The sequence below is a fragment of the Lissotriton helveticus genome, chromosome 1_1, assembly GCF_964261635.1.
Source record: "Lissotriton helveticus chromosome 1_1, aLisHel1.1, whole genome shotgun sequence".
NCBI lineage: Eukaryota > Metazoa > Chordata > Amphibia > Caudata > Salamandridae > Lissotriton > Lissotriton helveticus.
In genome coordinates, this window is record NC_136057.1 from 1,349,946,933 (window position 1) to 1,349,969,837 (window position 22,905).

The 22,905-nt window shown below is 43.2% G+C and overlaps 1 protein-coding gene across 3 annotated transcripts in view; it reads left to right on the forward strand.

The window, feature by feature from the left end:
- The window catches only part of CSDC2 (cold shock domain containing C2), a 197,945-nt gene that overhangs the window by 117,867 nt on the left and 57,173 nt on the right, over nt 1–22,905 (forward strand). The gene's annotated exons all lie outside the window — the stretch shown is intronic.

Genomic DNA, 22,905 nt, shown 5'->3' on the forward strand with positions numbered 1-22,905 from the left:
CGTCCTCTTCTGCTGTACACCATTTGCCTACTACTCCTATCCAGGTTGTCACCAGGGGGCACGCCAGTACATTGTGATCCCTCTCTTTTCTAGCAGAAGGGCCAACAAGGCGAATCGTGTTTGAACTTTGAGGTGCCTCCGTCTACGGAACACCCTGATCGCACTGGTCTCCCAAGTATTCCTGTCGGTGAGCCCTGTGATTTCCAGTAATGTTTCTTGTATTGGGCTCTAGTAAGATTGTATCGTGGGGCAGTGCCAGAACATGTGCTGGAATGTTGCAACTGAACGAGCTCCTTTCCTTCAGGAAGGGGCTGAAAACTTGGTTATTCCCTTTATAAGTCACCCTATGTCACAATAACCAATTAGGCAGTGCTCAGCACCAGGACACCCTAGGACAACCATTGCGCTTAAGAAGTTAAATTAACGGGGCACTAGACAGGGGTGCCCGCTATCCCCGCTGCTATTCTCCCTCTTATTGGAGCCCCTCGCGGCCTGGGTGCACAGAGATGTGATGTTGCGGGGAATGCGCTGGGCGGAGGATGTGGAGGACCATATATTTTTACATGCAGACGATATACTGCTGTATTTAGCATCTCCGTATAAGTCAATTAGTGTGGTACTTGACATATTCACGAATTTCGGGAAATATTCCGGGTACGCGATCAACTGCTACAAGTCCGTCTTATTTATGTTGCATGGTCACGTTCCCAGGCTTCCAGCTGGGTACACCATAGCGGTGGCAGAGGAAGGGTTCTGTTATTTGGGGATTTTTGTCACTTCGAATCCGGTTTGTTTCTATAGCTCCAACTTGGCCCCCCCGTTGGCTCGTCTGCGTGCGATGTGAAGCATTGGAGGTCCTTGCATCTCTCATTGGTGGTTCGAGCTTCACTCTTTTAGATGCTGGCCCTCCCTCGTTTCCTATATGTATTGCACAGCTTCCCACACAGAGTCCAGAATTCGTACTTTAGGGCAATAGAAGGGGAACTCAGCACGCTGCTGTGGGATGGAAAGGCCCCCCGGGTGGCTCTGAAGAAACTTACAAAGGGGTGGTATGACAGTGGCATAGCAGTGCCCGACCTACAACTATACTACTGGGCGGCACAGCTGGTGACCATTAATCACTGGATGTACCACCCCCCTGACAACCCAGCATATGCTCTCGACCGATACCAAACTGACAGCTCCGGTTACCTGGGGGCTTTGTATACCAGTGACAGGAAATGCAAACAGAAATTCTTTGGACCCACCCAACATACATTGGACATATGGTGTCTAGTACGTTCCCGCCGTGCTGGACGGGAATTCTTATGAAGGTAACGCTGCTGTGGTACACGCAGAAATTGGGCATGTTGTGCCACCAGCCCGGGTTCGACAAGTGGGATCTAATGGGGATCTCGGCAGTGAAGGATCTGGTCAAGAAAGGGGCAATACTAACATTTGGGGAGCTTCAGAGCCAATATCGTCTGGCTCAGGGAGAGTTATATAGGTATTTGCAAATTAGACACGCGCTCTTGGCGGCTCTTCCATCCCTTGAAGACATACCTGACTCGTCTCCATTGGAAGACTGGTTGTTAGCCGGACCTCTGAGTTCCAAAGCGATATCCCTCACATATAAGAAGCTGTGTAATAACCCACCAGACACCTTTCCAAAGCTCAGGGAGCGGTGGCAAGAGGACCTGGGCCCGATAAGTGATGATGACTGGCAGGAGGCTCTTATGTCCCCTCGAGAAGCGGCCATCATGCTTAAATTTAGGCTCATACAGCTCAGGATACTTCATAGGTCATATATGACAGGGAAGACCGTGGCAAAAATAGGTTCTAGACCCGACGATTTATGTTTGAGGGGTTGTGGACAGCAGGCCACCTTCTACCTATAACCTCTATGTGTGTAAAGCGCTCTGATATCCGCAAGGACCTTGTTCGCGCTCTATAACACTTTCAAAAGAAATAAAAGAAATAAATATTCTGTGGAGCTGCCCGAGAATACGTACACTTTGGGAGAGAGCCTCAGATCATATGCGGACGGCCTTGGGAAAGGAGGTAGTGCTGACACCACAATTGGGACTTCTTAATATATAGGAGGCGACGGATCTTACTGAAATTGAACAGCAATTCACAACACTGGGATACACGTTAAACGGTAATTGGCGAGAGGATGGGGAGATCAAACCCGCCGCTCATTACCGGGTGGGCAAAAGAATTGGACAGGTGCATGCTGGCGGAGACAGAGGTATTTGTGGCTAGGGGGTGCCCCAAAAAATGGGACCGGAAATGGTCATTGTGGAATAAATATCGTGGAGAACCTTGTGTATCCCCTGTGGCGGAATTGGAGATGCGGAGGAATACGGAGAACTGTGTTGATATGTAACAAATAATCTACATTAATGCTTGCCCAAATGATCTCCTGCTTGATTTGACAATGTTGTCTACTTCTGTATGTATGGCTGTAAAAACCAATAAACAAAGTTATAAAAAAAAAAGAAGTTAAATTAACATAACATAACATAACATGGGCAGAGGAACTGTGTTTCGAGGTAAAAGCGCTGAGGCCATGCAGGGGTGAGGTATGCGCGTTGTAGCATAAAAAATTGTATGTTCTTAAACCACGAGTTCCTAGACACTTTCTTTGGGTATTCTAAGGCCTGTGTTTCCATTCTTTATCGTGCTGTGGGCGGCCCACGTCCTCCTCCCACCTTCGTTACAGCGGGTTAAGTAAAGTGGCTGTGAGGTCGCTTGTAGCTTTATAGAGCCAAACGATTAGGTGACTCCCTGTGCCCATGTGGAGTATTGTGTGGAGTACTGGGTGTGTTGTCCAAAGGGGACCCCACGAGTCCCAGAGTTGGCGACAGTTTAAGGCAATTTGTCTGTGGAGCAGGAAGTGTCCCTGTGGGAGATCGCTCTCCTCCGCTAATTGGTCCAATGAGAGAAGCTGGCCCTCTGCGAACAGGGACCCCCACCTCGAGGCGTGAGTGGTTTGTCCAGGTCCACATAACCTGGGCTGTGAAGTATCCTCCGTCTCACGGTAAGCCGGCCAGTGGTAATAGGGGGCTGTATTAGCAGGGTTTCACCGGAAATACAGTGAAGATGTAGGATGCAGTAGTGCGCTACAGCCACCTGTAATGGATATATCGACATGGGGCTGGTACCCCGGAGAAGCAACTGACAAAGCGCATGCGCGGACAGAGGCCCCGCCTCCGAGACAGTCCCCGCCAAATGACGCCCCGCCATCCAGCAGGACAACAGTTGAAGTTGTGCGGATAGAAAATATGCCTCAAAGGAGTAGGCTCCCAGCCCTCCACGATCCGCCAGTAGCTGCATCTTGGATAGGGCCACTCTCCAACGCCTGTTACCCCAGATAAAGGAATTTTATAAAATATTTAGCTCTTGCAAGAAGGAGCGAGGGGGAATGACGGAGATGTTGGTAAAGTGGTGCAAGAGCTGTGGCACCTTTATCATCTTTGCTTAGGTATTCTGGCTATGGGAGCTAGAGGAGCATAAGTAACATGATGGTGTAAAGGGAAAGCTAAGGATTCTCTCTAGCCACTTTTCCACGTCTCACGGTCATAGGCCACCTATCTCATATCTGCAGAAACAGATGTGAGGTCATTTGTAGGATTTGCAGTGGAGGGTAGCACTCTTCTCACCACCAGGAGCAGCATGACAAATCCCCGTACTGCTGAAATAGCCTTTTACAACGTGTCTGTATATAAATAAGTCTAGGACCAACTGTCTTCTATATCAATGTAATCTGTAGCAGCAGTCGAAATCTCGCAACCAATGGGCATTGTGTCAGGAAGTACATTAAAAAATTTATTGTAAATGTAAAAAAGCCATAATGCAAATCACACCAAAGTATGAATTCAGCAGACTAAATAAATACAGTCAAATCCATAGTTAGGTTTTATTTTAGAGCATCTCATAAGAACAATCAGATTTACTTTGTTCATAGCGAGCCCTTATTATGAAACAAAAAATCATTACTGATAAAAAAATGAATTGATCAGTGCACATTAACTCACTAATCTATCAACTAGGCTACTATAAAACTCCATGCATTTTTTTTTATAATCCTTAAACATTTGAACACAGTTTAATTGTAGGCGGCTTTAATTTGAACTCATTAATCACCACTCATGAATTATGTGATCAGCCCGCGGGCTACACTGAGACTCCATATATGAATTAAAAAGAATAATTAACATAAGAAGGCTGAATAACATAACACAACATTTAAATCCAGGCAGGTCAAATGTACACTGTTTTATAGTGTAGTGACTCAACTTCCAGTGGTATAAGCTAGGTCATAAAGCTTGTAATATTGTACCAATCGGATAGTTCCCTCCTCACTTCCCTTAAATAGAATTTTACATACATTGCACGTATTAAATATAACCACCCATATGCTCCAAGCAAGCCAGGGCATCATCAAATACAGTGATGCACGAGCTTCCTATCCCAGGTGATATGCAAGGCAATTTAGCCATCTGTCAGTAGGAGTTAAAAGGTTGAAATCTCAAATGTCGAAAAGTTCTTACACATATGAGAAGACAACATCCTGTTTTAATCAATGTATGACATCTGTAGACCACTCGATGAGTACAAACTGCCTAAGGTTGAACGGAATTAAAACTGAGGTGCTTCTTTTGGGCTCAGATTCTTCTATATGGTCTGAAAAATGGTGGCCTCAGTCGATGGGAACTCCTCCTATCCCAGTAAAAAAGGGCAAAAATGTGGGAGTAATTTTTGATGACGGTCTTACGTTTCAATCTCAAGTTAATAAGGTTGCCTCCCAAGTACATTTAACCCTAAAATTGATTCAGAAGGTGAAACCTTATATTCCGTCATCTACTGTTAAAACACTGGTAACATCTTTTGCCTTAGCTAAACTGGACTATGGCAATGCCCTGTATTTGGGTCTTCAAAAACAACATCTTGTTAAGCTTCAACGGGTTCAGAATTACACCGCCCGGAGTCTGTTGAACATCCCCAAGTTCCAGTCGGTGTCCCAGGGCCTCAAACATCTTCACTGGTTGCCGGTGAAAAAAAAGAGCAGAATTCAAGGCCTTATGTTTGGATATATCATCATGTCTCATGAAATATTCATTTATGGTCGCTTGATGTTATAAGGGCTCTATAAGTATCATTAGTTTGCTATTTTACTCCTTTTCCTAAGCGTTTATGTACTCCCTACGAATAGCAAACGGAACATTATGTAGGGGTCCCCTTTTTCCCAAATATGGCCTTCAAAGCCCTCCAGGGGACTGGACCTGATTACCTGAGACAACATCTACTATGGTATCAAACAAACAGAACACTTCATTCTGCCACGAGTAAACTTCTTCAGGTATTTAAAATCAGGAGGGTGCGCTGGGGAGGAAGTAGTTTCTTTTTCCACACTGTCAAATTGTGGAACACTCTGCCTTTATCCATAAAGAACAGTACAACTCTTCTCTCTTTCAGAAAGCCGATAAAAACCTGGCTTTTTGTGCATTGATTCTCACTTTGGTACTTCCTCCGCTGTAGCGCCTAGACGCCCATGGGCATTCAAGCGCAGTATAAATTATAAATTCATTCATTCATTCATTCAGCTATAGGATGTCATTTGGAATGTTATGAATGTTTGTACTGGTGGGATAGCAGTTTGAGAAGATGGGCTGAGCAGCCAGGAGGCCGCTCCTAGTGGGGCTTATATTAGGAACTTATATTGAGACTTACATTGGAACCTCTAAGATGTAACTTGAATAATAAACTACAACTACAAGAGCTGTCTTCAAGACTTCTTTTATTTCTACAAGGTCCTCCCAGCAGGGAAGATCACAGTCCAACCAGCGTCGTCCTGGCAGAGGATGAGGAGGGATCTCCAGACAGTCTACTTCTGCTGCCAAGCAACAACAGAAGCAGTGAGTGCTTGCTTCCCCAAACTCCGTTACCCACTCCTGTGGGGGGGGGGAAGTGTCAGTTTCTGTCTGGAAGAGTGGACCAAAATCACACTAGTTAAGTGGGTGCTCAATATATTTTTTTTGATAACTTTATTTCGGTCGTTGACCATAGATGCTCAATATTGTAAAGAATGGCTACTCCATCAGGGTCAAGTCCCCTCCACCTGCTATTCCACCTCAAAAAACTGTCATCCATCACATCAATCTTCTGAGCGAAGAGGTATCCGCTCTACTCCTGAAGGAGGCCATCGAGGAGGTTCCATGGCACCAAAGTCGACCGGGGATTTACTCCTGATATTTGTGGGTCCCAAAGAAAGGTCAAAACAAGGAGTTCAGGCCTATACTAGATCTCAGGCTTCTCAACAAATTCATTCTGAGAGAGAGGTTCAGAATGCTGGCATTACGTTAAATAATCCCGCACTTACATCAAGGGGACTGGATGTGTTCTATAGATATTCAAGATGCCTATTTTCACATTCCAATCGCTCAAAAGCATCGGAAATTTCTGAGGTTTCGCATCCAGTCAGACCACTTCCAATTCAGGGTCCTGCCTTTCAGACTGAAATCAGCTCCTCGCACTTTCTCAAAGTGGATGGCAGTAGTAGCTGCATTCTTGAGAAGGAAACAAATCTTCGTCTACCCTTACCTAGACTAGTGGCTTCTCAAAAGTGCGTCTCCAACACTTCTGCAGCAACACCTCACTTACTGCATTCAGCTGGGTCTGCATGTCAATTTAAAAAAAAATCCATCCTGAATCCAACACAGAGGATACATTACCTGGGTGCGACTCTGGACATGGTAAACTCAAGAATGTATCCTTCAGAGGAGAGACTATCATCCATTCTCCGCAAGTGTCAGACCCTCTTGAAGAGGCAACATCCCACGGCCCGATAGGTTTCATCTCTACTGGGGTCGATGGCCTTGTGTATTTTTCTGGTCCCAAACGGCAGACTCCGCATAAGACTTCTACAGCAGACTCTGGAGCATTAATGGTCTCAGATTTACAATCGCTGGGAAGACACTGTAATCCTACCTCTAGCTGTCCGGCTTTCCATCAGTTGGTGGATGCGATGGTCTCATCTCCTGATAAGAACTCCCTTTCACAAGGAGCTTCCCAAACAGACTCTGGTGACAGATGCGTCCCTTCAGGGATGGGGCGCTCACATGGGGTCCCTGCAGATAAAAGGACTGGTCAGAAAGAGAACAGCTGTACCAGATAATTCTGAAGCTTATAATAGATAAACATGCTGGAGCTCTCAAGGCGTTTTTCTCTTCCATCAAATCGACTGCACTGCTTGTTCAGACAGACAATACAACAATGTATTACCTGAAGAAGCAGGGGGGCACACCAGGTCCAGACCCCGTCGCTGGAAACACAAGCGATTTGTAAGTGGCTTCTGGCACGAGACATAAAGATCTCCGCAGTTCACCTACCAGGCTTCTTCAACGCCTAAGCAGACGGCCTAAGCAGGCTTTTCGCAGAAGCGCATGACTGGGTGCTAAAACAAGAAGTAGCGCAAGACATCTTTCGCAGCAGGGGAACACCAGACATAAATCTCTTTGCAAAATGCTGCGTCTTCGCCTCCAGATACCCACAACCAGGCTCCAGGGGGAATGCTCTGTTGATAGACTGGTCAGAGACATTACTCTATGCCTTTCCACCAGTCCCCCTCATTTCCCTGGTGATCAGAAAACTGTCCGAATCCAAAGCGAAAAAGATCCTGGTTGCGCCAGACTGGCCTCGCCAATGGTGGTACCCGGACCTTCTTCATCTGTCTGAAGTACCACACAGGAGGTTACCGTGTCATCCGGATCTGCTGATCAGGGCGGACGGCAAGGTGTTCCATCCCAACCTGCCATCCCTGAGGTTAGCAGCATGGCTCCTGAGTTCACCCAATATGGACATTTAGGTCTCTCTCAAGACTGCATGCAGATCTTGAAGGAGGCTCGGAGACCTTCTACAAGAAAGTCTTATGCTTTTAAGTGGAAGCCTTTTTACAAGTGGTGTACTGCTGAGGGTCATGACCTTATTCGAGGTCAGGAATGGGTACTGTTACCATACTTACTGTATTTGGCCAAAGCAGGTTTGCAATATTCCTCCATAAAGGTTCACCTGGCAGCGATAACAGCATATAGAAAGTCTCCCACTCAGAATTCTTTCTTTCAGATGCCAGTTGTTAAGGATTTCCTGGAGGGTTTTAGAAAGGTCTACCCACCAGTTAGGTCTCCATCTCCTTCCTGGGAGCTTAATGTGGTTCTCTCTATGTTAATGGGTCCCCCATTCGAGCCTATCCACAAAGCCTCCGTACAACATCTTTCTTGGAAGACTGCTTTTCTCGTGGCAATCACATCTGCTCGCAGGGTGAGCAAGATACAAGCTTTGTGCTCTTCTGAGCCTTATCTTGTTTTTCACGCGAACAGAATGGTGCTTACAACTCACCAGAGGTTCCTTCCCAAGGTAGTCTCGGAGTTTCACATCAACCAGTCAATCACTCTTCCTACCTTCTTTAATAACCCTGTCACTCCTGCTGAGGGAACGTTGCACACTCTCGATCTAAAAAGAGTGCTACAATTTTATCTAGATAAAGCAAAGATTGTACGAAAGGCGGACAGGTTGTTTGTTAATTATGGCCCATTGAACACTGGTTTTCCTGCCTCTAAAAAAGGTCCATTGCTAGATGGATAGTGTCATGTATCATGTCATCCTATTAGCTGGCACACAAATAGCTCCCGGGCAAGCCGAGAGCCCATTATACAAGAGGAAAAGCCGCTATTGTAGGGATTCTTAGAAAGGTACCTATTCAGGAAATTTGTAAAGCAGCTACATGGCGTTCGGTTCACACTTTCGCACGCCATTACTGCCTTGATTCTGACACTCAAGCAGATGCTCAATTTGGTCAAGCATCCTTGAGAAATTTGTTTGGGTAATATATGTTCTGTAAACCGGTTATGATGTCTGGTATTCGTCCGCAGGGTATGGGGATGGTCTTGCTTCTCTATTCAGTGCTCATGACTATTGATGAGTATCCCCTGGATGAGAAGGAGAAGTTACTTACCTGTAATCCTAGTTCTCTTCCAGGGTATACTCATCAAAGTCATAAGCAACCCTCCCTCCTCCCCGGACGAATACCATGGACATATATATGTATCTGTTACCCACGCTATATTTACATTGTTATACGCGGTCCAAAAGAACTGACCTAACTGTCACCTGTGGTGCATGATGGAAGACTGGGGGTTCCTGGAGGTCTTAAAAGCACGGCACCAGTTTTTCCAATTGTTCTATATGCAGCCTCTCTAGGCTAATCTGCCTCTATGATCTTGCCTTTTTTACCTTTGAAAATGAAGGTTGTGTTTTTCAATGCAAACAAAGTATTTTCTTTATCTGTATCATGAAAATATCATGATGTTTTGTAGTGTAGCTCCTATTTTCCCAATAGGCTCTGCGCATTGGAATAGTACCTACAATAGTAAAGGCCTAGACCAGACGTTAACTAGGTCTACTACTGTCGATACTAGACTTAATTTTTGGGTTTGCCAGCTAAGCTCAGAGTTCGCTAGAAACTTTCTCGAATGTTCAAGGAAGGATTAACTCCCCTGATTAGACAAGAAGGGATTTAGTTTCTGACAACCATAGAACATGACAACTTTGCTCTCCCCTAATCAAGAGTCAATCTCAAGAGTCGTGTGAGCACAAGGCAATTATTTTACTCAGTCAGTACGTGCATTCTTAGTCTCATCAGAATGTAGAGAAAAGGAAGAGACGGGCGTGTTCAATAAAAGGTGTTATTTATTGATCAGTCTCTTTTCTCATACATGAGAAATGGATCGATATTATTGCAATACTTATAGTTAAGTAAAGTGCATACATTAGAAGCAATAGTATAAAATAATACTGTAAAAACATTGATATGGTTTCTGAGCCATATGATGTTTAAAAATGATTAAAATATATTTACATACACATATACATTTGACTAAACGTACTCAACTGGTGTTTCTAAATACGCCTACCCCGTGTACCTGACCTAAGTCTAATGCGTGGGCGGGAATAGAAAGTTACAGTTTAAGTTAAGTTTGTTTTTGCCAAGTGAATAACTAAAGAATTCTCTAGGAGGGGTTATTCAGTTCTGTACCTGGAATTTAGGATGAATGAGGAATGGTATCTCTTTCTCTGCTCTCGATATTCCAGGCTGCCTGCGAGGGCTACCCGGAAGCGCCGGTGCTGGGTCTCTCGGCTTGAGATAGCAGCGCGTCTCTCAGCGCGTCAGGAAGGCGGGGCTGCTGCCTGCGGGGTCTGCTTCTGCTCTCGGCTTCGGCAAGTATGGCTGCTCCGTCTTGTCACCACGCGTGTGTGTGCATAGGGCAAGGTCGGCAATATTTATACCTTAAAGGTGCCGGGATTGACGTAAGGATGGACATAGGTACGTCAATAAAGATGTCATACGACTTGCTCGTTAGCACATTCTTTACTAAAGTTCTCGGTGAAATCAAAACAATGGCCGCACGGATTATCCAGGTTGTCATAGGTTTGATTTGTTATGAGAACGTCGTATGCCTTATCAGGGGCTGGAGGAATGTCGCTTGTCTAATTAGATCTCAAGCGTTATGACCTAATCAGATAACACGTTCCTGTGCCGTAGTGTGACTGCGTCAGATAACGGTATCCGCATCATGGGGGATTTATTGCCTCATGGGCTGACTGTTAGTTAACTAGCTAGGTAGTTTAACCAGAATAGGGTCAGGAATAGGGGGATCGATTCAGAACCTATAGAAATACACGACACCCACTCCACGCTAACTATGGTCATATCTACTAATCTATGCATAGTATAACATAGTACAACATACTATAGAGTATAGTGTATACCTTACCACCCCAAAATACATAAATGCATTTTGAAATTTTCAAATATACTGACAAATTGCAGTCATATATATTGTATGCACTTAAGCTATGAATTAAATGCAAAAGTAAACACGCATTGTTATGCATTATTGCTTTTTAGTATATGAGAAATACACATGAAATGGCTCTTAATATAGCTATACAGAAAGGAAGGTCGAGACCATTTCATCACATAATAATATATTTGTGAACATACCAGCGGGCAGCTAAAGTCTATATAAAGTATCTAAAATAGAAATCTTAGTTCTCTAGGAATAGTTTCTTACTTTAAGCAGAAGATCAGTGTCCCGGGGAAAAAATATATAGAAAAATATTTTAAGGGCTTGCTGAAAAAAGTTGCTGTCCGTGAACTGGATTGTAATTGTTCATGTGACTTTATTTTTAAAGGTTGAAGGCCGAATTCAGGGAACGCCGTGTGCGAGTTTACTCAAAAGTCTCTATTTCTGTTCCGGAGAGAACATCATATCATTCAGGCTTTCGAAAAAACTGTCAACAGCTTCATGGGAAAGTTCCACTAAGTCGGAAATAGGTGTAACCATGCATTCATGCGCATGATTGTCTCCATTGACATTCTGATTTGCATTGCTGACAGAAGGTCGTACCTGTTCGATGCTGCTTTCATCTCGAACTTCACTACCCTTCAATCGTAGTGGTGAAGATTCCAGGAATGCCGTCATCAGAATTGGCAGCCTTTGAGGGCAGCACAGTGCGTGAACCTTGGTAGGAACCAACAGTGTATCTGCATCCACCGGCGCATCCGATTGTAGCGTCAGACAGGTGTCTAACACGCATTCTTCTCCGCATAGCAGACACCTTAGTACAGGTAAAACACACCTTTGCCACATTGGTCGAAATGATAGAAACCAAGTCATGTTTAGGTCTCTAAGCCGGGAGAGTCCCAGGATTTTTGATATCCGGTCCCGGTATCCAATGGCTAGGATCGTATCTTCCATTGTCGCGAGAGTTTGATCTGTGACATGGGTTGCCATAACGAAAAATAAGGACTAGGAATAGGATTCCTGCAATTAGTCCCAGGATCAGGGGAAGTCCGCCAAAAATCGAATGGACGAAATCTGGAAAAATACCCAGTATGGCTTTGAATGGTGTTAATGCCATCGAAAATACTGTCTTAAATACCTTTGAGACCCCAGTGGTATCAGAAATATTTAAGATTTCGCTCAGGATTTCCGCGAAATGTACGGGGGAATTAGTTGATAATAATGTATGTATCTCTGCAGTCGTCCTTGCGACTTGTAGATCATACGTTTCTTTAGATGACGTGAGCCTTGTAGGCGTCTGAAGAAGCACTGTTTTCATTCTGCTTAAAGTGTCTATTCGAATAGAAGTAATTTTCAAACCGGGCCATGCCCTTGCCTCCCTGTCTGGAAAGGAGCTGGGGAACAAAGAACGTCCACAGCACTTGACCTTCGCCGTCGTAGTGACGAGATAAGGAGTCCCGGGCATAAGACTACAACATCTGCGGTCTACAATAAGAATGTAACTCCCATTATAGAGTCTTTGAAAGAATGGTTCTATTTCAGTTGCAGGTGCGCCTTGCTGGTGACATGAAAGGTTGTATGAATTCCCTTCACAGGCTCCGTGCAAACTAATACCGTTACACAGAAGCGTGCCGCTTAGTGACATAGCACAATTGTTGCCACTAAGAAACACTTTCTGTCCTTTGTTACTGACACATGCATGTGAATAGGGCAGGTTCCAAGTTGTTTTAAGGTACCCCTTTCCCAATTTCTCGTACATGCCAGCCTGTATATATTTTTGGCAGTATTGAAACCTGAAGGTTGAGATTGGAATATTTATGATTCCGTGGATTATCCATTCACTGACAGGTCGTTCTGACATTGTCATTGGTAATCTTTCTAGTTTTTCAATGCTCAAGATTGTATAATCAGCACCCTTCTGCGCCATACCGATTTGTCTATCAGTAAGGTTAAAGATTTGGAATAGTGACGTTGTGTTGATTAAACGCCAAGGCACATAGCCTGAACGCAGATTTTGTAACGTCCAGCCAAGCTGTACAATAGAACGCAATTGTGACTGACCGTGTTGTAATAACAGTAAGTCTTGCGATAATATATCGATTGCTGAAGACACAATGCTGTCCAATGAAAATATTCTGGAGGACAGAGTCATTAACCCATTGTCCACTACAGAAAGTGATTTTTCCAAATTAATACGATCAATTTCACGTATTCTCTCTGCTGTTTCAATTTGAGTAACCTTCCAGGCCTCATTGTATGCTGCATATACAGAGGCTGCTATGAAACGCTTTTGACGCTGTTTGCGTGGTCCCATTATGAAATCATGCAAGTCAGCACCATCAGTAAGTAAAGTTAGGTGTTGCTTAATTTCAGGCAGTGTGGAAGTTTGTAGCCATTGAAGGCATAATTTACCCACACTGTAGGTTGTTATTATCCCTGGGTGATGTCTTTGAGGATATCTAGGGTCTGGCCTGGTCATTTTGAAACCCTGTGTTTTATTCAGGAATCTATCTTGACAGTTATTTGTATCTGTGGGCCAGATCAACCATTGTTTCCAATCAGGATGTGTTCTGTTTTGGTTAAGTATATGGTTTATGTCTATTTCTTCATCTGTATCAGAGTTATTGCTAAACATTGTTGGCTTTGGAATAGACAGGTTATTTAAATCTTTGATTTTGGCTAAGCCAAGACAGGTGGTTTGTTGAACAGTGTCATTTAAAAATATCATTTGTTCTGGGATCATGCAGGCTCTAAACAAAGCTTCTAAACCCTGTACTTGCCATTCTTTTGTACCCCAAACACTTTTCAAATCAACATTTTTGTCCCAATAATCAAATCCAAAAGTATTCATTTTTTCAAAGAATGAATCTGAATATATCAATTTTGTGTTGGTTATCATGGTTTTCATCCCTGTCTTGTTTGACAATTTATAATAAAATGTTTCAGCATTACTAGTGTTAAAACCTTGAAAGTATGAATATTTGTCATAAACGGTTCTAGAGCTCCCTTTTGGAGGTGTAGCACAATGTTCCCATTGATTATAATTTAAAACATTTCTAGGTTGTGCAGATTTATGCAGGAAATGGTTACCATAATGGTTGTAGCAGTACATACTATCATAATTTGTAGAACCTTGCAAATAATCATGTTTTGTAAATTTAGCAGACATTACTAAGTCAGACATCATATTGTTTATACTTTCAAAGTCCCAATCATCAGCAAATGAGTTTGGTTTTGCAAAGTCACTCAAGGAGATCTTGATTTGGTGTGGATATTTCAGGATCTCGACCGGACCATAAATTTCATAGTCAGTGTTGTCCCAGGCTACCCCACCAGGTATTGGAATTGCTGTGAAGTTGGCTGAAGAAAGTTCTGAAGAAAGTTCTCTTTTCTCGACGTGTGAAGATGTGTGTGGTTTGAGGACCAAGTTGATGTTCTGACTTGCTGTGTCCATTTTAGCATATTTTCCCTCAATGAAGCGTCCCAAGGTAAATACCATGATGAGCCAAAGTATGAGGATAAATGCACCAAAACCCACCCAAAATTCAATCCATGGAGAAATCAGATATGTTTCTTTCAGTTGTTTCAAAAGTTCCTTAGCTTTGTCTTTAAAGGATTTTGATGATGGCTGTGTCTTTTGTTCGCTGAAACCTTCAGAGGAATCATCGAAGTTGATGAAGTAACCAGATGCAGTTCTGTCAATTGTTCCAATTGGTTCAGGATTTTTGTTTCTTGCATTTTCACTTGGAACTTCATTGTAGATTGGTGTGTCTCTGCTAAATGTCTTTATTTGGGTTTTCAGAGGTCTGAGTTCTATTGCATTGTTGCATAGTCCTTGTTGTTCTTCTGTAGGCGTTTCGAATGTGATTAGCCTCTTTGTTAGGACCTCTGTACTGGTAGCAAACCTTGGTGTTCTGCTACTTATTGGGAGTCCACTTGGCCTACCGTTTGTTATCGGCCACATGTTGTGGTTTTACCAGGTCGATGGATACAACTCGGTTCTCCTTTTTTCCAGCAAGTGGCGGTAGTACAACTGATCTTGTCCCGTTGACAGACAAGACAGGAACTGCTTTTCTGTAAGAAGGCCCAAATTCCTTCTTTACCGCGATTTTATCCCTGACTAGATCCCCGACTTTTGGAATCCAGACAGGTCTTGCTGGGACAGGTGGTGATTCTTCAGTGGTTGTTGGCTGTTGTTTCAACTTTATGTTGCTCAGGTCTTTTCTTGTTTTGTTTAAGTCCTGCAAAATAGCCAAACGGTCTTTGACATCAAAGGTTTTTTCTATTACCACTGAAGTCTGACTATCAAGGTCAGAGATCAACATCCTAGTTCCGAATAATAATTCGTACGGACTGAATCCCTTCAGAGAATTTCTTGGCAAGTTATTTAGACTACGTTGGACACTTATTAGATGTTTGACCCACCCAGCTCCCGAACCTAATACCTTTGCCGTTATAGATTGCTTTATGTCACGGTTTTTTCTTTCAACAATTCCGTTCCCCTCAGGGTGAAATGGACAAGAGTACCGCAATTGCACGCCCATGCTGACCATGGCCTCCTTATAAGCCCGAGAGCTAAAAGCAGGACCATTGTCCGAATGCAGAATGCCAATTGCGTATGTGCCGATAAAGACCCGCAAATCTTTTATAACAGTTCTGGCGTCAGCCGTTCGCTGGGGCCACATCCATATGAATCTCGTGCATGAGTCCACTGCGACCAAGATATATTTATAGTTACCATCCCTTTGTAAGGGACCGCAGTGGTCTAGATAAACACAGGCTAATGGTTTATCCGAGATTAGAAGGGGCGTCTGCGCTGGACGTCTCACAGTTGATACTTTCATTTTTTGACATATTTCACATGCTAGAACATAGTTCCTTGTTTGTCTTCTCATTTGTGGCCACCAGTATCTCTGTTTTAATAATGATACTGTGGCTGAGACGCCAGCATGGGTAGAAGCAAGCCCTTCGTGTGCCGCTATTATTAGTCCTAATCTGTGTTCCATGTTTGGAATTGCCCTATCCCCCACTCCAGGGATTTGAGCAAAAGGAACATTGTTTTCATCAGTTATGTATGAGTATTTTACTGGAAAGCCTTTAGGGAGTGGTTCTATCGAATCCTTTTCTGAAGCGCTGACAGCTTGTAATATTTCGCTGTCTATTTTTGTTTTTGACCGGGTGACGGCCGCTACGGAAGCCGTTTGCACAGCTGCCTTCGCGGCCTCATCAGCCAATGAATTCCCTGCAACGTGAACGCCATCACGTTGATGACTCAGTGTATGCATCACGTGAGTCTTTGGTAGTTCTTTTTGTAAAAGAGCTACCTGTTCCCATAGCATTTTATGCTTGATTGTGCCACCTTTCGCATCCTTGAAACCGTTTTGAAGCCAGATCTGCAAGTATTCATTGTAAGATTGAACGCAATAATACGAATCGCACACTATGAGTGTGGGGAATTCTCGATCGGTATTTTCAAGCGCCATCTTGAATGCTAGTAGTTCAGCTCGCTGAGCTGTGCAATCTCCTAGAGATTGTGTTTTAGTTAGGGTTGGTTTAAATTTCCCTTCGTGCCAACGACCTTTAACAATCGCGCACGCAGCACTGTAAGCTTGTTTACCCCCTACTGCGGGTTGTGCTGATCCGTCTGTATATATTATACAGCCGTATTGGTCTAGAGGCAGAATTTCGGTTGGCAGAGGACATTCAAATTCATATTGTAGAAATTCTTGTGTTTTTAAGTAAGGATCAAATTCGTACACCACGTCTGTTGCAGCAAGAGAGTTAGCCCATTGTATCCATCTCGGATGGAGTGCTTTAGCATTTGGAATGCTCGCTTTTGTTACAGCTTCTAGGGCTGGTATCGGTGTCACGATTATTATTCGTTTACCTTGCGCCAGGGCTCGTTCTTTTGCTATAGCTGTCTGTGTTGCTGTAAGAATTTTTTCCGTTGGGCTAAATTTCATTTCAGCCTTAGTGTACAAGTGTGATTTGAATGCAATTGGTACCTTTTCCCCCTCATTAGAGGTTAGGTATGTGAATCCACATCTCCCTGGGATGACTCGGATCACAAGGTTGCGTGTGTTATCACGTGTTTCTAATTTTGTTTTAATTAGCATGTCTGTTTGTAAGGATCTCAAAATTTCTGTGTGTGCTTGAGTCCAACTGGATCTTTTAAAGTCTGGTTTAATTAGATCATAAAGGGGTTTGACCCTTTCTGCGTAATTTGCAATGTATGTTCTTCCGAAATTTAGGAAGCCTAGAATTGACTGTAAGTTTTTTAGTGTTTTAGGAGCTTGGATTACGGCACATTTCTCTAGGAAATTGTCTGCCAGGCTTTTGCCTTCACTTGATATCTCATATCCTAAGAATAGGACCGTCAGATGGGCAATTCTGGATTTTTTGAAGTTGAATTTGTAACCCTCTGCAGCGAAACCAAGTATTATGGTGTTCACTCTTTTCAAGTGAGTCTCCAAGTCATCATCTGTTAAGTAAATGTCATCAACATAAGATAATGCTTCATCATCATATAGTTGTAGTAATTCTGTTACTCTCGCTGAGAATACCCCCGGGCTGTTCTTGTACCCCTGGGCTAACCGACAGAATTGTTTTTGAGTGCCATTTACTGAGAATGCAGTTAAATATCTGCTCTCTGGTGCTATGTTTTGACAAAAGAATCCGTTGGAGATGTCCAAGGTAGTTTTGTATTTTTTGCGCACTATGTTATTCATTAGTGCAGCACTGTGTGAGTTTTGCACTGCAAAAGTTTTGCAACATGTGTTAAGGTGTCGGTAATCCAAAACTAGGCGATATGAATTGTCTGGTTTGGAGACCGGAAACAAAGGATTGTTCATTTGTGAGGTGCAAGTTTCAATCACCCCCTGGTATTCTAGCTGATCTAGTATTTCATTTACTTGTTTTTTAGCTTCTTGCTTAATTGGGTACTGCCTTTGTGCAGTTGGTTGTGATTTTAACTGGATTTTGTGAGGAGGAGAATCCTCATCCCATCCTACATGATTTTTATATAAAGCAGGTGCTAAGGCCACTGCCCACTTTCTAGCAAGTGTATATTTTTTATGAATCGGCATTTGATTCGAGAAGGCAGGCATAATTACTTCTTCGCCATGAGGGCACTCCCTGACAAACTCTGGTGGCCAGTCTTTTTCAGCTAGAAGGATGTCATAGCCCTTGGAGAGGTTATCCCAAAATAGTCCCCTTATTTTCCTAGTCTTATCTCCCTCTATACGTAATGTTATCTCGTATATTTTGTGGGGCTTGCTAACTCTGGTATCTGCAGTTTCCACTTGAAGGTATTCATTCGTGTCCACTGTCTCCAGATGATTCATAAGGACTTTGCGAGCTATGCTCACCTCTGCTGCGCTGTCTAGCATTGTCTGAGCCCATTCTCCGTTTTTCAGTTGTGTCCTCAGTATTCTCGGCATTGTTAACTACCTTGATACTGGCTACCTTCTTTTTTGGAAATTGTAATTTCTTTTTCAGTTGAGCAGGTTCCTTGTCTTTGGACTTGGCGTGCTCTTCTGATCGTCCTCTTCTTTCCGATTTCTGCGAGGAATTCTGAAAAGATTGAGAGGGACGTGTATCAATGTCTTGATATCTATCAGGTTTTTTAATATTATCCCTATTTCTAAGGTTATATCTATTCCCAGAGGGGTCACTCTGGGGTGACCTTTGTCTCGGGTTTGGAGATTTCTCTCTTCGCCTAGGAGACCTTCCTCTTGACTGGAATTTCTTTTCTTTGGGATTGGATTGTTTGTTTCCATCCCAGTTCTTTTTTGGTGAATTATTATTATTATTAAAAAACATTTTTTCTGGACTTGTAGTCAGTTGCGGTTTTACTGGTATTCCACCTAGACTATCTCTGCCTAGTTCTTCATAGGATTTTTCTATGATTCTGGCAATTTCAGCTGGTTGGTCTGCTATATCTGTCTCTTTTAACCTCTGGCGGATCGCCACGTTTGCTGCCTCACCTTTTATGTTGGCTAATAATATAGCCGAGACCTGCTTGAAGTCTTTCAGTAATTTCATACCAAGAGTTAAAGCAGGTTCTGGACCGTATTCATCTTGAATTTGTTTTAGCACATCTGGTATTACCGAAATGGATGGTACACCGTGCGTTTTTGTATAGATGGAAGCAAAGACTGTACCCCAAGTGTCACAGTCCTCAATGTGTGGTGCGATTCCCATTGGGAGACATATAGTCAGAATCCTGTGTTTTTCTAATGGGGTGGTGTCAGGAAACACCGCCTCTATTTGGGTAATTTTCTGTGCCAACCAGAATGGTATTTGTTCCCGTTTAGCTGGAACTTTACCTAGGCAGGATTGGATGTTCTGTGGTGTGATCTTATTTGTGTTCCCCTGGTGAGGGGTCAGCTGTGGAAGTTTAATCGCTGGCTGAATTGTTGAAGTCCGCATTACATACTGAACTAATTGTCTATGAATTTTTATTAATTGTTTCAGCTGTGTTAATAATTCAGCTGCAGGCATCCTATCGATGTCTGGATGTGGTGTGTATCCGGCTAAGACCGGCCACGTTGCTCCTGGTCTACCTAAAGGACCGAGCCTTGTAATGTGATTGTTATGTATTAGGGCGCCATCAAATAAGAGCAAATGCTCTTGGAATTTGAGTGGTACTTCCACCTCCTCGAAAGGAGTGTATGTTTCAGGAGGTTCCTCTACTTTGTAATAGTGGAAGTACTTTGTTACAGCATTTGCTGCTGGAAAATGTATCCATGAATAGTATACCTCTGTCTGCCGATATTCGTGTGCCTCGATTACGAATATGACTGTACCACCTCTAGGTGTCAGTCCATTTTCTATAAGTTTTAAGGTTATAGATCTCCTTTTAATGACCGGAATGAGTGTTATATTCGGGTCTGCTGCTTGCATGGTAGCATCAGCATCTGCGAGTTCAGTAGCTAATCTAACTGCCTCTCTTTCTTCATCACTGTCAGCCATTTGATTGACCGGATGGTATTATGTTATTTTGCAGATCAGGTTTCTTTATGGAAACAGAGATTAGATGTACAATATTTTGGAACTGTTTTTATCCTTCAACGTTGACTAGACCAAGAACCATACATAGGAGTTCCCTCCTACGAGGTTTTGGAGGATATAATAACCTTTCACCCACTCCAGACGTCTTTGGAGTATTTGGGAAAAGGGGTCTGAGTGAGAAAGCACGACTGAGTTACTCTAAATGTCTTACGTTAGTTTTATCGCCCTTTCCAAACGCGTTGGGCACCATGTAGTGTAGCTCCTATTTTCCCAATAGGCTCTGCGCATTGGAATAGTACCTACAATAGTAAAGGCCTAGACCAGACGTTAACTAGGTCTACTACTGTCGATACTAGACTTAATTTTTGGGTTTGCCAGCTAAGCTCAGAGTTCGCTAGAAACTTTCTCGAATGTTCAAGGAAGGATTAACTCCCCTGATTAGACAAGAAGGGATTTAGTTTCTGACAACCATAGAACATGACAACTTTGCTCTCCCCTAATCAAGAGTCAATCTCAAGAGTCGTGTGAGCACAAGGCAATTATTTTACTCAGTCAGTACGTGCATTCTTAGTCTCATCAGAATGTAGAGAAAAGGAAGAGACGGGCGTGTTCAATAAAAGGTGTTATTTATTGATCAGTCTCTTTTCTCATACATGAGAAATGGATCGATATTATTGCAATACTTATAGTTAAGTAAAGTGCATACATTAGAAGCAATAGTATAAAATAATACTGTAAAAACATTGATATGGTTTCTGAGCCATATGATGTTTAAAAATGATTAAAATATATTTACATACACATATACATTTGACTAAACGTACTCAACTGGTGTTTCTAAATACGCCTACCCCGTGTACCTGACCTAAGTCTAATGCGTGGGCGGGAATAGAAAGTTACAGTTTAAGTTAAGTTTGTTTTTGCCAAGTGAATAACTAAAGAATTCTCTAGGAGGGGTTATTCAGTTCTGTACCTGGAATTTAGGATGAATGAGGAATGGTATCTCTTTCTCTGCTCTCGATATTCCAGGCTGCCTGCGAGGGCTACCCGGAAGCGCCGGTGCTGGGTCTCTCGGCTTGAGATAGCAGCGCGTCTCTCAGCGCGTCAGGAAGGCGGGGCTGCTGCCTGCGGGGTCTGCTTCTGCTCTCGGCTTCGGCAAGTATGGCTGCTCCGTCTTGTCACCACGCGTGTGTGTGCATAGGGCAAGGTCGGCAATATTTATACCTTAAAGGTGCCGGGATTGACGTAAGGATGGACATAGGTACGTCAATAAAGATGTCATACGACTTGCTCGTTAGCACATTCTTTACTAAAGTTCTCGGTGAAATCAAAACAATGGCCGCACGGATTATCCAGGTTGTCATAGGTTTGATTTGTTATGAGAACGTCGTATGCCTTATAAGGGGCTGGAGGAATGTCGCTTGTCTAATTAGATCTCAAGCGTTATGACCTAATCAGATAACACGTTCCTGTGCCGTAGTGTGACTGCGTCAGATAACGGTATCCGCATCATGGGGGATTTATTGCCTCATGGGCTGACTGTTAGTTAACTAGCTAGGTAGTTTAACCAGAATAGGGTCAGGAATAGGGGGATCGATTCAGAACCTATAGAAATACACGACAGTTTGTTTCTTTATTTTCTCAAATGTAAAAGATCTGCAATGCAATTGTGGCAGTGTGAGCCTAGTGATATGTTTTCAGGCTGCATATGTGTGTATATATACATAATATATATATATATATATATATATATATATATATATATATATATATATATATATATATATATATATTATCTCTATGTATGGGTATTTATTTATATATGTACATATATGCATATTATTTGTTATTGCTCCGGGGTCCCCGCACGTGGGCGGGACTATTCAGTGCTTATGACTTTGATGAGTATACCACTGGAAGAGAACTAGGATTACAGGTAAGCAACTTATCCGTCTTCCACAGCTTAGCCTGGTCCACCCAGTTGCAGTTTCAAGGTCACCGTCACCTCCCCTGCAACACTCTACATCGGTGGGCTTTCGTCTTCCCTGCCTCCTGGTCACTCCTGAGTGGCATAGACTCTGTCCCTCTACTTGCAGGTTCTTCACATCTTGACTCCCCCTTTGGGTTCCACCGGACACTTTCACCGTTTCCAGCAGCGGCATCTTCCTGAAGTCCTCCATTGAGTTTGGGGGTTTACAACGCCACTTCACATCAATGCACCCAGCTTTCCTGGTACAGGTATTCTGATTTTTAAGTTATCCACAGGTGGGGTGGCTCTCCCACCTTCTGTCTTCCACTGGGTTTCTTCAGGCTCCACTGGGAAGGGTCCTTTAAAATTGCAACTGCAACTTACTCATTCACTTGCATTGATCCTGCAGTTGTGTTCCCACTCTGCACACGGCCTCCGTGGGGCTCCTGGTTACTTATCTCGGGTGGTTCCTTGGGCCCCAGCACTTCTACGTCTTCTGGTTATAGTCTTGACTTGAGTCGTGGTTCGTATACCACTATTTTAGTATATGGTTTGCTATCCCCCTGGCAACCTCTTTGTATTGTGTGATACTTATCTGTTTCTATTCAAAAGTATTGTGTGCATTGTGTATATCTCAGGCTAGGAGATAACTGACTGTGTTAGTGAGTATATTATAATAAATACATATTTTTATAAATATACTGTGTGGTTCCTTTTCACTTAATCTCTACCTATAAGATTATGTTCTGGTAAAACAAGCTGCTTTACACTCCTTCTGGATTAAGCCTGAAGGCTGCTCGCCACAACTACCACATAGAGAGCTTTCTAAGTTTGCCTAAGGCCACTAAATTCACCACAAGGGTTCTCTGGATTGGTGCAAAGTGCCCACTTACATAAGTGCATACCATATACTAAGCCAGCTTCTCACGCTCTCTCTATGGGCTGCCAAGACCACTTACAGCTGCATTTCCACCCTTTTCCACCAGAAGTCAGGTCATCACCCCTGTCCCGCTGCACCTGAAGCTGGGATTGCCTACAGCTTCAGTTTCAGTCTTCGCCACTTCAGACGAGAGAATG